At 40.0% G+C, this 14,587-nt stretch overlaps 1 protein-coding gene across 2 annotated transcripts in view; it reads right to left on the reverse strand.

The window, feature by feature from the left end:
- Positions 1–1,037: 1,037 nt before the first annotated feature.
- The window catches only part of LOC126963121 (uncharacterized), a 101,757-nt gene continuing 88,207 nt past the window's right edge, over positions 1,038–14,587 (reverse strand). For both annotated transcript variants that reach the window (XR_007728942.1, XR_007728940.1), the window contains one exon: positions 1,038–5,713. The gene's annotated coding sequence lies outside the window, so the exon portion shown is untranslated. The remainder of the gene's footprint in view (positions 5,714–14,587) is intronic.

A 14,587-nucleotide genomic window follows, 5' to 3' on the forward strand; every position in this document is an offset into this window, starting at 1 on the left:
TCTGTTTGTATCCTTTGTCCACTTTTTGGTGGAATTGTTTGATTTTTTTCTTGTAAATTTGTTTAGGCTCCTTGTAGGTTCTGGATATTAGACCTTTGTCAGATGGGTAGATTGCAAAAATTTTCTCCCATTCTGTAGGTTGCCTGTTCACTCTGATTTTAGTTTCTTTTGCTGTGTAGAAACTCCTTAGTTTAATTAAATCCCATTTGTCAATTTTGGCTTTTGTTACAATTGCTTTTGGTGTTTTAGTCATGAAGTATTTGCCCATGCCTATTTCCTGAATGGTATTGGCTAGGTTTTCTTCTAGGGTTTTTATAGATTTAGGTTTTATATTTAAGTCTTTAATACATCTTGAGTTAATTTTTTTATAATGTGCGAGGAAGGTGTCCAGTTTCAGTTTTCTGCATGTGGCTAGCCAGTTTTCCCAGCACCATTTATTAAATAGGGAATCCTTTCCCTATTGCTTGCTTTTCTCAGGTTTCTCGAATATCAGATGTTTATAGATGGGTGGTGTTATCTCTGAGACCTCTGTTCTGTTCCATTGGTCTATACATCTGTTTTGGTACCAGTACTATGCTATTTTGGTTACTGCAGATTTGTAGTATAGTTTGAAGTCAGGTAGTGTGATGCCATCAGATTTGTTCTTTTTTCTTAGGATTGCCTTGGCTATAAGGGGTCTTTTTTGTTTCCACATGAAATTTAAAGTAGTTTTTTCTAACTCTGTGGAGAAAGTCAATGGTAGCTTGATGGGAATAGCATTGAATCTATAAATTACTTTGGACTGTGTGGCCATTTTTATTGATTCTTCCTATCCATGAGCATGGAATATTTTTCCATTTGTTTGCATCCTCTCTTATTTCCTTGAGCAGTGATTTGTATTCTCCTTGAAGAGTTCCTTCATATCCCTTGTAAATTGTATTCCTAGGTATTTTATTTTCTATGTAGCAATTGTGAATGGGAGTTCATTCATGATTTAGATCTCTGCTTGTCTATTGTTGTTACTTAGGAATGCTTGTGATTTTAGCACATTGATTTTACATCCTGAGACTTTGCTGAAGTTGCTTATAAGCTTAAGAAGTTTTGGGGCTGAGATGATGGGGTTTTCTAAATATACAATCATGTCGTCTGCAAACAGAGACAATTTGGTTTCCTCTCTTCCTATTTGAGTACAGTTTATTTCTTTCTCTTGCCTGATTGCTCTGGCCAGAACGTCCAATACTGTGTTGAATAATAGCAATGAGAGAGGGCATTCTTGTCTTGTGCTGGTTTTCAAAGGGAATGCTTCCAGCTTTTACCCATTCAGTATGATATTGGCTATGTGCTTATAATAAATAGCTCTTATTATTTTGATATATGTTCCACCAATACCTAGTTTATTGAGAGTTTTTAGCACCAAGGGTGCTAAATTTTATCAAAGGCCTTTTCTGGATCTATTGAGATAATCATGTGGTTTTTGTCATTGGTTCTGTTTATATGATGGATTATATTTATTGATTTGCCTATGTTGAGACAACCTTGCATCCCAGGGATGAAGCTGACTTGAACGGGATAGATAGGCTTTTTGATGTGCTACTGGATTCAGTTTGTCTGTATTTTATTGAGGATTTTCATGTAAATGTTAATCAGGGATATTGGCCTGAATTTTTCTTTTTCTGTTGTGTCTCTGTCAGGTTTTGGAATTGGGATGATGCTGGCCTCATAAAATGAGTTAGAGAGGAATCCCTCTTTTTCTACTGTTTGGAATAGTTTCAGAAGGAATTGTACCAGCTCCTCTTCATACCTCTGGTAGAATTCAGCTGTGAATCCATCTGGTCCTGAGCTTTTTTTGGTTGGTAGGCTATTAATTACAGCCTCAATTTCAGAACTCGTTATTGGTCTATTCAGTGATTCAACTTCTCCTTGGTTTCATCTTGGGAGGGTGTATGAGTACTGGAATTTGTCCATTTCTTCTAGATTTTCTAGTTGATTTGCATAGAGCTGTTGCAGCATTTTCTGATGGTAGTTTGTATTTCTGTGGCATCAGTGGTGATATCCCCTTTATCATTTTTTATTGTGTCTTTTTGTTTCTTCTCTCTTCTTTATTAGGCTGGCTAGTGGTCTATTTATTTTGTTAATCTTTTAAAAAACAGATCCTGGATTTATTGATTTTTGAAGGGATTTTCAAGTCTATAAATCTTTCAGTTCTGCTTTGATCTTAGTTATTTCTTGTCTTCTGCTAGCTTTTGAATTTGTTTGCTCTTGCTTCTCTAGTTCTTTTAATTGTGATGTTAGGGTGTTGATTTTAGATCATTTACACTTTCTGATGTGGGCATTTAGTGCTACAAATTTCCCTCAAAACAGTGCATTAGCTGTGCCCCAGAGATTCTGGTACATTGTCTCTTTGTTCTCATTGTTTTCAAAGAACATTGTTATTTCTGCCTTAATTTCATTTACCCAGTATTCAGGGGCAGGATGTTCAGTTTCCATGTAGTTTTGCGATTTTGAGTGAGTTTCTTAATCCTGAGTCCTAATTTGATTGCACTGCAGTCTGAGAGACTGTTTCTTATGATTTCCATTCTTTTGCATGTGCTGAAGAGTGTTTTGCTTCCAATTACGTGGTCAATTTTAAAATATGTGCTATGTGGTGCTAAGAAGAATGTATATTTTGTTGATTTGGGGTGGAGGGTTCTGTAGATGTCTATTAAGTCTGCTTGGTCCAGAGCTGAGTTCAAGTCCTGAATATCCTTGTTAATTTTCTGTCTCATTGATCTGTCTAATATTGACAGTGGAGTATTAAAGTCTCCCACTGTTATTGTGTGGGAGTCTAAGTCTCTTTGTAGGTCTCTACGAACTTGCTTTATGAATCTGGGTGCTCCTGTATTGGGTGCATATATATTTAGAATAGTTAGCTCTTCTTATTGCATTGATCACTTTACCATTACGTAATGACCTTCTTTGTCTTCTTTGATCTTTGTTGGTTTAAAGGTTTAAAGTCTGTTTTATAAGAGACTAGCATTGCAACCCCTCCTTTTTTTGCTTTCCATTTGCTTGGTACATATTCCTCCAACCTTTTATTTTTAGCTTATATGCGTCTTTGCATATGAGATGTGTCTCCTGAATGCAGCACACAGATGGGTCTTACTCTATCCAATTTGCCAGTCTGTGTCTTTTAATTGGGACATTTAGCCCATTTACATTTAAGGTTAAAGTGGGTATGTATGAATTTGATCCTGTCATCATGATGCTAACTGGTTATTTTGCACATTGGTTGATGCAGTTTCTTCATAATGTCATTGGTCTTTATATTTTGGTGTGTTTTTGCAGCGGCTGGTACTGGTTTTTCCTTTCCATATTTAGTGCTTCCTTCAGGAGCTCTTGTAAGGCAGGCCTGGTGGTAATAAAATCCCTCAGCATTTGCTTGTCTAAAAAGGATTTTATTTCTCCTTGACTTATGAAATGTAATTTGGCTGGATATGAAATTCTGGGTTGAAAATTCTTTTCCTTAAGAAAGTTGAATATTGGCTCGCATTTTCTTCTGGCTTGTAGGGTTTCTGAAGAGAGATCTGGTGTTAGTCTGATGGGCTTTTCTTTGTAGGTCACCAACCTTTCTCTCTCGTTGCCATTAACATTTTTTCCTTTGTTTCAACCTTGAAGATTCTGACAATTATGTGTCTTGAGGTTGCTATTCTCAAGGAGTATCTTAGTGGCGTTCTCTGTATTTCCTGAATTTGGATGTTGGCCTGTCTTGCTAGGTGGGGAAGTTCTCCTGGATAGTATCCTGAAGTGTGTTTTCCAACTTGGTTCCATTCTTCCCATTGCTTTCAGGGACCCCAATCAATTGTAAGTTTGGTCTAGTCCCACATTTATTACAGATTTTTTGTTCCTTTTCAATCTTGTTTCTCTAATCTTGTCTTCACATCTTATTTCAGTAAATTGATCTTCAATCCCTGATATCCTTTCTTCTGCTTCATCGATTCAGTTATTGATACTTGTGTATGCCTCACAATGTTCTTGTGCTGTGTTTTTCAACTCCATTAGGTCATTTATGTTCTTTTCTAAACTGGTTATTGTAGTTAGCAGTTCCTGTAACTTTTTGTCAAAGTTCTTGGCTTCCTTGCATTGGGGTAGAACATGCTCCTTTAACTCAGAGGAGTTTGTTATCACTCATCTTCTGAAGCTTTCTTCTGTCAGTTCATCAAACTCATTCTCTGTCCAGTTTTGTGCCCTTGCTAGAGAGGAGTTGTGATCATTTGAAGGAGAAGAGGCATTCTGGTTTTGGAATTTTCAGCATTTTTGTGCTGGTTTTTCCTCATCTTCATGAATTTATCTACCTTTGATGTTGGAGGCTGATGACCTTTGGATGGAGTTTCTGTGTGGGGGTTTCTTTTGTTGATGTTGATGTTATTGCTTTCTGTTTGCTAGTTTTTCTTCTAACAGTCAGATCCCTCTTCTCCTGGAGTGCAGTTTGCTGGAGTTCCACTCTAGATTCTATCTGCCTAGGTATCACCAGCAGAGGCTGCAGAACAGCAAAGATGGCTGCCCACCTCTTTCTCTAGAAGCTTCATCCCAGAGGGACACCAGCCTGATGCCAGTGGAAGCTCTCCTGTATGAGGTGTCTGTCAACCCCTGTTGGGAGGTCTCTCCCAGTCAGGAGGCACGGGGGTCAGTGATCCACTTGAGGAGTCAGTATGTCCCTTAGCAGAGCTCAAGTGTTGTACTGGTAGAACTCTACTTGTAAAAATCTGCTGCTCTCCTCAGAACCGGCAAGCAGGAATGTTTAAGACTGCTGAAGGTGTGCCCACAGCAACCCCCTTCCCCAAGATGCTCTGTCCCAGTAAGAGGGGAGTTTTATCTATAAGCTCCTGACTCGGGCTGCTGCCTTTCTTTCAGAGATGCCCTTCCAGGTGAAGAGGAATCTAGAGAGGCAGTCTGCCACAGCTGCTTTGCTGCACTGTGTTGAGTTCTGCCCGGTCTGAACCTCTAGGCCTTTTTAGCACTGTCAGGGGACAGCTCAGTAATGGTGGATGTACCTCAGTAATGGTGGATGCCCCTCCCCCAACCAAACTGGAACATCCTAGGTCAACTTCAGACTGCTGTGCTAGCAGCCAGAATTTCAGGCCAGTAGTTCTTAGCTTGCTGGGTTCTGTGGGAGTGGGACCTGCTGAGGGAGACCACTTGTCTCTCTGGCGTCAGCCCCCTTTCCAGGGGAGTGAACGGTTCTGTCTCAGTGAGATTCCAGGCGCCACTGGGGTAAGAAAAAAAAAAACAAAAAACAAAACAAAAAAAAACTCCTGCAGTTAGCTCAGTGTCTGCCTGAACAGCTGCCCAGTGTTGTGCTTGAAACCCAGGGTCCTGGTGGTGTAGGCACACTAGGGAATCTCCTGGTCTTCAAATTGCAAAAATTGTGGGAAAAATGTAGTGTCTGGGCCAGATAGCACAGTCCATCATGGCTTCCCTTGGCTGGGAAAGGGCGCACCCCTCCACCCACTTCTTGTACTTCCTGGGTGAGGTGATACCCCAACCTGCTCCTGCTCACCCTCTGTAGGCTGCACCTACTGCCTAACCAGTTACAATGAGATAACAGGGTACCTCAGTTGGAAATGCAGAAATCACCCACCTTCTGAGTTGATCTCGCTGGGAGCTGCAGACCTAAGATGTTTCTATTCGGCCATCTTGCCAGCCCATATTTGAACTTTGAGTTACCAGCCGTCATAAGTGTTTGGCATTTCTTTGGCTAAAGGCAAAAAAGAGAAATCTAGGTTGCTTTTGTCTGTGCTCCTATGTGTTCTTAGAGTCACAATACTTCTGTAATGATTGTGGCCTGATTTCATTGAAAGATGGAAACTGAAACAAGGTCATATTTAAATGTGCAAATATTTTTCAGTGTCCTCAGATGATAAACCCTATCACTTTGCTCAGCAGTAGTGAAGACATCTCTTGTGCAGGGTGCAGTGGCATCTTGTCATCTTCTGCTTGCTCTGCATTCATTTCCCTTTCTTCTGGTCACATCCTTAATCCCTTAAGGATGTGATCCCTTGCCCTTTTTTGAACATACATTCAAATGGTGCTGGTTTCACCTCTATGCCACCTCTGGGGTCTGGATCTGTGGCCCAACACTAGTCAACAAGGTTTTTCCATAGGCTTTACATGGCTTTGCTGGTTGGTCATTGTAGGGTCAAATTTACAAAGAAAAGGGTAGTCAGCTCAGGTACATTGACAACAGCTGGCCAGCTAGCTGACCCAGAGCACTTTTTATGGAGTCCTATTTGGAAAAAGGAGTCAGGCTGGCAGGACCAAGGAAAAGCAAAAAAAGAAAGCAAATAAGCTGTAAGTCTGCTTTTCGTCATGGTCCAGAACATGTAACCCTCGTGCACCCAACTTATCACCAGGTACTTGCAAGTTAGCTCACTCGCAACCTTGGTATTATCAGTACCGCACAAAGCCCTCTTCAGCACACAGCAGAAACACTATCCTATAAAATCTCCAGCAAGCCCTTGCTTTATTGCAGTTTCTTTCTCTCATGCTGATGTGATCATTGCTTTCTTACAATATATTTTCATACTTTCTCTAATAAATCTGCCTTTCTTTATCTACAACTGACTTGGTAAATTCTTTTGCCCCTGCACCACCAGCCCAAGTATTTGTTGGCCTTATCTGCAACACTTTTTTATATTCCTGGCAAGGATCCATAATATCTAAGTAGGCTCTGTGAACATCCATCCTGTATGACTCATTTGGTTAAGTTCCAAAGCTTGCATAGCTAATTTATAGTGTTGGAGGTCAGGAGAGTGGTTATGCCTGGGTTGAGGAATAATGAATAAGAAATGGAAAGGGCATGAGGAGGCAGTTTCTGACTTTTTAAAAATAGAAGTGCTGTCCACATGTATTCATTTTTTGAAAATGGAACACCACTTGAGATGCACACATTTGATCTGTGCACTTTATGGGTATTCTACTTCTAAAAAGTTTTCACTAAAAATAACCCATAAGATTGTAAAAAAAAAAAATTTCTCAGCCTAACTTTTATTAATACTAAGTTCAGACAGGAGGAAGGCAAGACAACAAATCTAAGTACTACATGTCTTCCATATGAAGGCCCTGAGACAGCAGCTTATTTCACATTCACCCTGTGAGTCCTTTAGGTTATAATCACATCTAAGTTTTGATTTGTTTATTGAAAATTCCCAGTTTGGTTTTTTTAGATTGTTTTCTTTAACAGATCAATAATAATTAAATCAATATGTTTTTGACTCTCAATGGAATACTGTTGAATAAATTTTTCAGTGGGCTGCTTATGCAATAAATAATCTAGAAATTTATTTCAACATACTGACTTGGATATTACTGCCATTTGGGTGATATTTTAAAAAATTTTTTAAAATAAAAAAGGACAAAATTCTTCAGACCAGTTTAAGTGATGAGTGATAGAGGAGAAAAACTAATGAAATATCAGTAAGGAAATCTAGAAAAGAATTATGCTTCTGGAGCAAAAGACAAAGAATTTCTAGAAGAAATGAATGGGCAGAAGTAAGTGCTGCCAGGAGAGTGACCAATGTGAAGGTTAAGGAGAAGTCACGCATTTGGGAAGGAGGATGCCAAAGTGACAATGACAACATGCTGCAAGAAAAGAGCTAAGGTGCACAAAAACCTACACCAAGGCTCAGATAATTGTCCTTTTAAAGAAAAGCACCAATCCACCAGTTGACCTCAAGCAAGTGTGAACAGGGTTACGATGAAAGCACATCTCAAAATTTTTTTCTAAGAACAAGGCATGTAAATGATGAGTTGATGGGTGCTGACGAGTTGATGGGTGCAGCACACCAACATGGCACAAGTATACATATGTAACAAACCTGCACGTTATGCACATGTACCCTAGAACTTAAAGTATAATAATAATAATAATAATAATAATAAATAAATAAAAACAAAAAAACAGGAAAAAATAAAGAACAGGGCAATTATTGCTTAAAGATTTCTATAGCCACAAAATAGAGAAAATTAAGTGATTTAGAAAAACACTAGGGGATTTTCCACGCAAGCTTTCATCTAGAGGATTTTTCATCCTTTCAATATAAAGATTTAGTTTTTCATTAATTTTAATAAATCATTTAAATTATACATATGACAAAGGATGAGCAAACAAATTTAACAGCAACTAAAAGACATTAATCTGTATTAGGATGTGGAGAAAAAGATCAGGGCTGAAGCAACAACAACAAAAATAGTAAAACAAATTACTGTCTGAAGGTAGCATGCAAATAAAATTTAAGTATTCGTGGAGAATGCAAAAAGCTAATAACTTCCAAATATATGTCACTAGCACAACACTTTATAGTTGCCTACAACTCAATTTACTTTGAAAGTGGAGATACATCTCTTTTATATTTTGTATTTCTTTAAATACCTAATAGAATACTTGGCACACAAATACTAGGTAGAAAAAAACTGTACACCAATTAAATTTTTAAAATAATTTCTATATCAACTTTAGGATTGTATTGTAATGAAATATTTTTCCAGTGATTCACTGGAAAAAAAATGAATGCTGTAGATATTTTTCCCCAGATGTGTATTTGTACTTACGTCCTAATGACCAACAGACTACCCTCAAAATTGATTTTTTTTTTTTTTTTTTTTTTTGTTTTTTTGTTTTTTTGAGACGGAGTCTCACGCTGTTGCCCAGGCTGGAGTGCAGTGGCGCGATCTCGGCTCACTGCAAGCTCCGCCTCCTGGGTTCACGCCATTCTCCTGCCTCAGCCTCCTGAGTAGCTAGGACTACAGGCGCCCGCCACCGCGCCCGGCTAATTTTTTGTATTTTTAGTAGAGACGGGGTTTCACTGTGGTCTCGATCTCCTGACCTTGTGATCCGCCCGCCTCGGCCTCCCAAAGTGCTGGGATTACAGGCTTGAGCCACCGCGCCCGGCAGAATTGATTCATTTTTAACTCAAGCGTCTAAGAGACAGAAATGCATGTTAGGAATTTAGATGTCATATTACACAATAATTGTTTTCTTTATTCTTGTGGGACATACTGATTTTGAGCATAAGTCTGTGGAGTAGAAATGAGAAAATATTTGGAAACTTTCTTTTTCTTAGTTGGAGCCTTTTATTGCTAAAAGTGAATATTCCATAGAGCTTAGGAAAGATCTATGTTTTTAGCATTTAAAAACAGAGCTGCATTTAAGTTCTGTGGCAATAGAAGATATTGGTTTAAAATGACATGGCAGATGTCATGAAATTTGTTTTAGAGCATTACTCCCAGGTTAAGTTATGTGTGCCAAGTTACAAGCTAAAATACATTTTTACAAATCAGCAAAGCTCTGAATTGAGAGACTATGATGATAAAAGAGTGTCATGTTCTGTGATGGGCCATAAGTGCTCTATCGAGCTGTGGATGAGGAAATGAACCTCACATTGCCCTAGAAACATGCTGTGTCTCTTCCTGAGTGGATTTAGCAAAGCCAAAGATGGTCCCTGAGGTTTACTTTGTTTAATAGAAGTGTGTTTTAATACATGTTGTTCATTCGTTTCACTCATTTTTAGAGTGATCTGTGGTTTTCCTCAACAGGTATTTGATGTTTCTTTAGGGCGATGTTCTGTCAGACAAAAATGATAGGGTTGAAAGTTCATTATATTCTGAATGTGGTAGAAATCAAGTTGCTTCTTAGATCTGAGCCATTTGATTCCTGCTTTCATCCCTATTAACTTACAGTATATAAATATCATTAGGAGACTCTGTGAGGTGGGTTTGGACTGATGTTGGAAGGTTTATGCTACAGTTCCTGCTTCTGCATTTAAGTGTATAAGTGTTTTACAGGGATGGCCAATGTGTCCCACTCTGAGAAAAGAAGAGAAAACAGGCCAAACAAGGTTTTCTTTTGTCTGATAATTTTAAAAATTCCAACGTAATATATTTAACAGATTTGTTGTACTGAATTGTTTTTGTGTGTGTGTATAGTTTGCCTGATTTTGAGACTTCATAGTCTTTTAAAAAGATGGAGGTGTGTGACCTTCAGAGCCTTTTTCTCATTTTTATTAGTAGTGTTTTCAGCTTGAGTACTTTCCATGCAGAGCCTATCTTGCATACCACCTACTAATCTCTTTGATTATGAGACATTTAATTTGGCTTTGGGGTGGAATTTTCTTGATGCCTATGAAAAATAAGTTAAAAGACAATGGCAACAACAAGTGGAAACTTTTACCACTCTCTTTCTCTCTCACTCTCCCATTCTCTCTCTCTGTCACCACACACACACACACACACACACACACACACACACACACACACACACAGGTTAGTCATCTTTTTTTCTTCTGCCTGTGTCACACAGGTATTCTAGGACACTGTGCATACAGAGTGCAATGCTCTCTCATCCATGCCTTGGAGCTGCCCCCTGTATCCCCCTCCTCTGTAGTGGCCTAGTTGATGACATTGGTGACTGTGTGGGGTCACAGGTTGGATCTTACCTTTGTGTGAAGCACAGAGATTTTGTTCATATGTTTATTTTTTGCATCAATATGAGGACCGAATGATTTTAGAACTACTGATAGAAAATATTCTTCAAAGAATATCCAGGGCTGAAAGCATAAAAAGTTAGCACAAGTGTTAAGGGGATGGTAATATTAGATAAACCCAAGTTTGGGACTGTTTTCATAAAACATATTGGACATATCAATAAAATTTGGTTTTAGCATAAATCTGGAGGAGTTTATTACTGACAACTATGGCTGCATGCATGCATTGGTTCCCAGTCTGCATGCTGGAGCTCCATAGAGTCAGGACAGCTTAAGACGTCCTGCCAGTGTGTCCTGGCAATTCTGTAATACAGGAGCTGTTCTTTCTGCTCCTTGTGTTGTGACATACCACAACACATGTAACGCCCTGAGCCTGGGTATGTCTGACAAATTGAGGATATAGGGCCTAATTTGTTTAGAGTTTTGCCAGGTTGAACACATAAAGGTGTCTTGTATACTCCCCTGAATATATACTATGGTTATGTTGAGAATTACCATAGTGAGGGACTGGGTACTTCCTGTAGATCACATGGTAATGGAAGCCTCCCACAGGAGGCACCATCTTGGCAGAGATCTGAGTGAGGAGCAGACCTGGTGCTGCCCATGCCAGGAGAGGCCAAGCTGAGCCAAGGACACAGCATGTGGTATGTTTTGAGGACAAGGTCACAGCCAGCCAGGCAGGCAGGAAAAAGAAGGTGGCAGGGAGAGTGGCAGAAAGGAGAGAAGAGGGGTGCACAGCAGCTGGACCATGGGGATCTTTGTAAAAGAGCAAGAGACTTGACTTTTCCTGGAGATGGGATGGAGAGCCTATGGGGAGCTTTAGCAGGAAAATGACATCCTCTGATGTTCAATGTTCACTTTAAAAGCTGACCCTGACTGTCTAGGAAATAGATGGTACAGGGGAAGGAGTGGAGGCAGGGAGGCCAGTTCAGTGATGACTTGCAGTTGAGGGTCAGATGGACACAAGGAACATGGCTGTCTTTAGGATGCTAGCACCTGTGCAGGGATTGGAGTAGAAGCCGTCAACTGAAGAATCACGAGGTTCAAAATTTGGGAAGAGCTTGATTTCCCATAAAGGGTTACAAACTGAAGGTTGGCCATCCTGCTGGCTGGGAGGCATAGCTGAGAGGAAACACTTGGAGGAAATGGAAGGCAAGTCAGAAATTCACGCTGAGTGGGGTGGCCAAATATACATATTTAATGAGTTATAATGAGCTATAGGAGGAGTTACAAATATTTCTGAGAGGGGAAACCTGTTCATGAACAATTCTTAATGCCTCTTCATGGATTGCATGTTTTTAAAAATGGCAGCGTTAGTGTAATCTGAGGTGGAGTTTTCAACCCTCTGACGTCAAAAGGTAAAGTGAAGGACACCAAAACCCCCACTGCATCCTTTGAGAGTCCGCCAAAACACACCCAGTGATACTGGTCAGTGTTTAGAAAGAAATGCATTGTGTGACTGGTGAGCTGTCACTTGTAAGCAGTGAAGAGGAAGGGGAGTCTGCTAGCAGCCTCAGATGATTACCTAAAGATGAAAAAGAAATGAGTCATCTATTTCTTGTTTTCCAGAGCTGGTCTCTGTTTACTCCTTAGGAAAGAGTTTTGGCTAAAGGTTGATAAAGAAGGGGCATACTGAGGCATGCTTGACCTCCCATCTGACATGGCCGATAACTGAGCTTTTAAGGTTTATCTGGAATCCTCTTGGCCAAGAGAGGGGTCTTTTCAGTTGACTAGGGGCTTAAGATTTTATTTGTATTTCTCAAAGATTAGGGAAAAAGAAGAATCAAAGCCACCTGCTAGAGTTTTGCCTAAGCAGGAAGTTGGGGAGGTAGTAGAGCTGTTGGCCAAGATGGAAATCACTTAGAAAGGAGGGGGCTTGTAGGGAAACCACACCTCCATTCCAGCCATATCAGTTGCTAATGTAGGTGACACAGAGAAACAACAGAGCACCCATGAGTGTCTTCATGGAGTTTGGATCATGATGGGTAAAAAGACTATGTGTTTAGTATAAGAGAATGTCTAAGGCATGCCTCATCTCAGAAGCCAGGGGGTGGTATAATTATTGCTGAAATTATACCAGGGGTGGTATAATTATTGCTGAAATTATACCAGGGGTTGGTTGGTATAATTAGTGCTGAAATTAGTGCTGAACTGTGGGGTGGCTTCATTGCTCCAGTGAGGAAGGAAGTGCTGAAGGGAAACAGGTGGAAGAGGCGAAGCAACTGGATAAGTTTGTGTAAGTACACTCCAGGATGTTCCCACAAGAATAAAATCCCCTAAGGATGCTTTTTCTCAAAATGCGTCTCCACTGTTAAGTGATATGCCTCTGTATTTTGTAAACTGTTTATCCCCTCTGGCATGATTTGAAGACTAATTTTATCTTTACTTCAAGGTAGCAAACTTAAAAGGACTTGTCCTACTAAGGAATAGTGAGGGCCCATGAAATCCAATAAAATGTGATGGACAGTTTAGATTCCCAATCTTCTATTTATGAATGAGCTCTGTGTTGCTTATTAACTGAGCACCAGGATACAGCAGCTTTTGCTTTATTGAGTAAGGATACATGACTGGTTGCTCACATAGCACAGCTGCAGTGTGCTGGAGGAATAGCAACAACATTCTTTGCAAACAGTCCAATTATTACATTTATCATTTTAAACTGTTACATTTTAAGCAAAATAGAAAAATGGTCGGCCGGGCGCGGTGGCTCACGCCTGTAATCCCAGCACTTTGGGAGGCCGAGGCGGGCGGATCACGAGGTCAGGAGATCGAGACCATCCTGGCTAACACGGTGAAACCCCGTCTCTCTACTAAAAATGCAAAAAAAAAATTAGCCGGGCGAGGCGGCGGGCGCCTGTAGTCCCAGCTATCGGGAGGCTGAGGCAGGAGAATGGCGTGAACCCGGGAGGCGGAGCTTGCAGTGAGCCGAGATCGCGCCATTGCACTCCAGCTGGGCTAAGCGAACTCTGTCTCAAAAAAAAAAAAAAAAAAAAAAAAAAAAAAAAAAAAAAAAAAAAAAAGAAAAAAGAAAAATGGTCAGGAATATGGTAAAATAATTAATGTATATGAGGTAAAGCCAGACTAGGATTGCTGGGCTAAAAATTGAAGCCATTTTATACAAATTGTAGGGCTTGCAATTCATTAAAATAAAAATTATTAAAATGAGAGCAAATCATAATATTAGCAAATTATGAAGTAGAAAGTAAAGCCATTGTCTGCTAAGCATATAGGTCTGCAGGAGGATTGTTTGAGCCCAGGTCTGGGCTGTAGAATGTCACACTGAAAGGGTATCTCCACTAAGCTCGACATCAATATGATGAACTCCTGGGAACAGGGAACCACCAGGTTGCTTAAGGAGGGGTGAACAAGCTCAGGTCAGAAACAGATCCGATCAAAACTCCCATGCTGATTGGTAGTTGAATCACACCTGTGAATAGCCACTTCCCTCCAGCTTGGGCAATATAGCCAGACTCTGTCTTTCATAAAAATTGTATTTAAAAATAAAAATACGATATCCATGAAACAGTCACTGACTCTAGCATTGGAGAGACCTGGATTCAAATCTTGCCTGGGACCTTTACTATATGACATTGGGTTGAACCCCTGAGCCTTATTTTCTTCATCTGTGAAATGGGAATAATTAGTATCTCTATCAGAAGGGTTTTGAAATAATCTATGTGGGAGTACCCAGGAAGAGGTGTGGATAGAAGAGAGTAGAAACTGAAACAAAGACCCACGTCTCACTTACGCCTGGGGGCAGTGCGTCATTGATGAAAGTAGGAAGTACTAGGGAAAAGGAGGAGAAAGTGAGGTTTGATTTTAGACTAAATTTGTATGTGTTTATGATTTCGAAAACTTTTTTTGGAAGTTTGGAGTGATTGCAGGGTGTGCTGGTGAATCCTCTTGTGCACTCAGAAGTGTGTGTGTATAAATGAATCACTACTCTAGGATACACATCCCATTCTGGCAAACATGTAGAACCTGTGCCTATCAGCAAGCTTTGGGGAATGTGCTTTCTTCATATTTGTGTCTCTGAGAAATAACCAAGAGGTTGATGTGCAAAAACTGTTCAAAGACTGCTGGTGGAAGGA

The sequence above is a fragment of the Macaca thibetana genome, chromosome 9 (genome assembly GCF_024542745.1).
Source record: "Macaca thibetana thibetana isolate TM-01 chromosome 9, ASM2454274v1, whole genome shotgun sequence".
NCBI classification, from domain to species: domain Eukaryota; kingdom Metazoa; phylum Chordata; class Mammalia; order Primates; family Cercopithecidae; genus Macaca; species Macaca thibetana.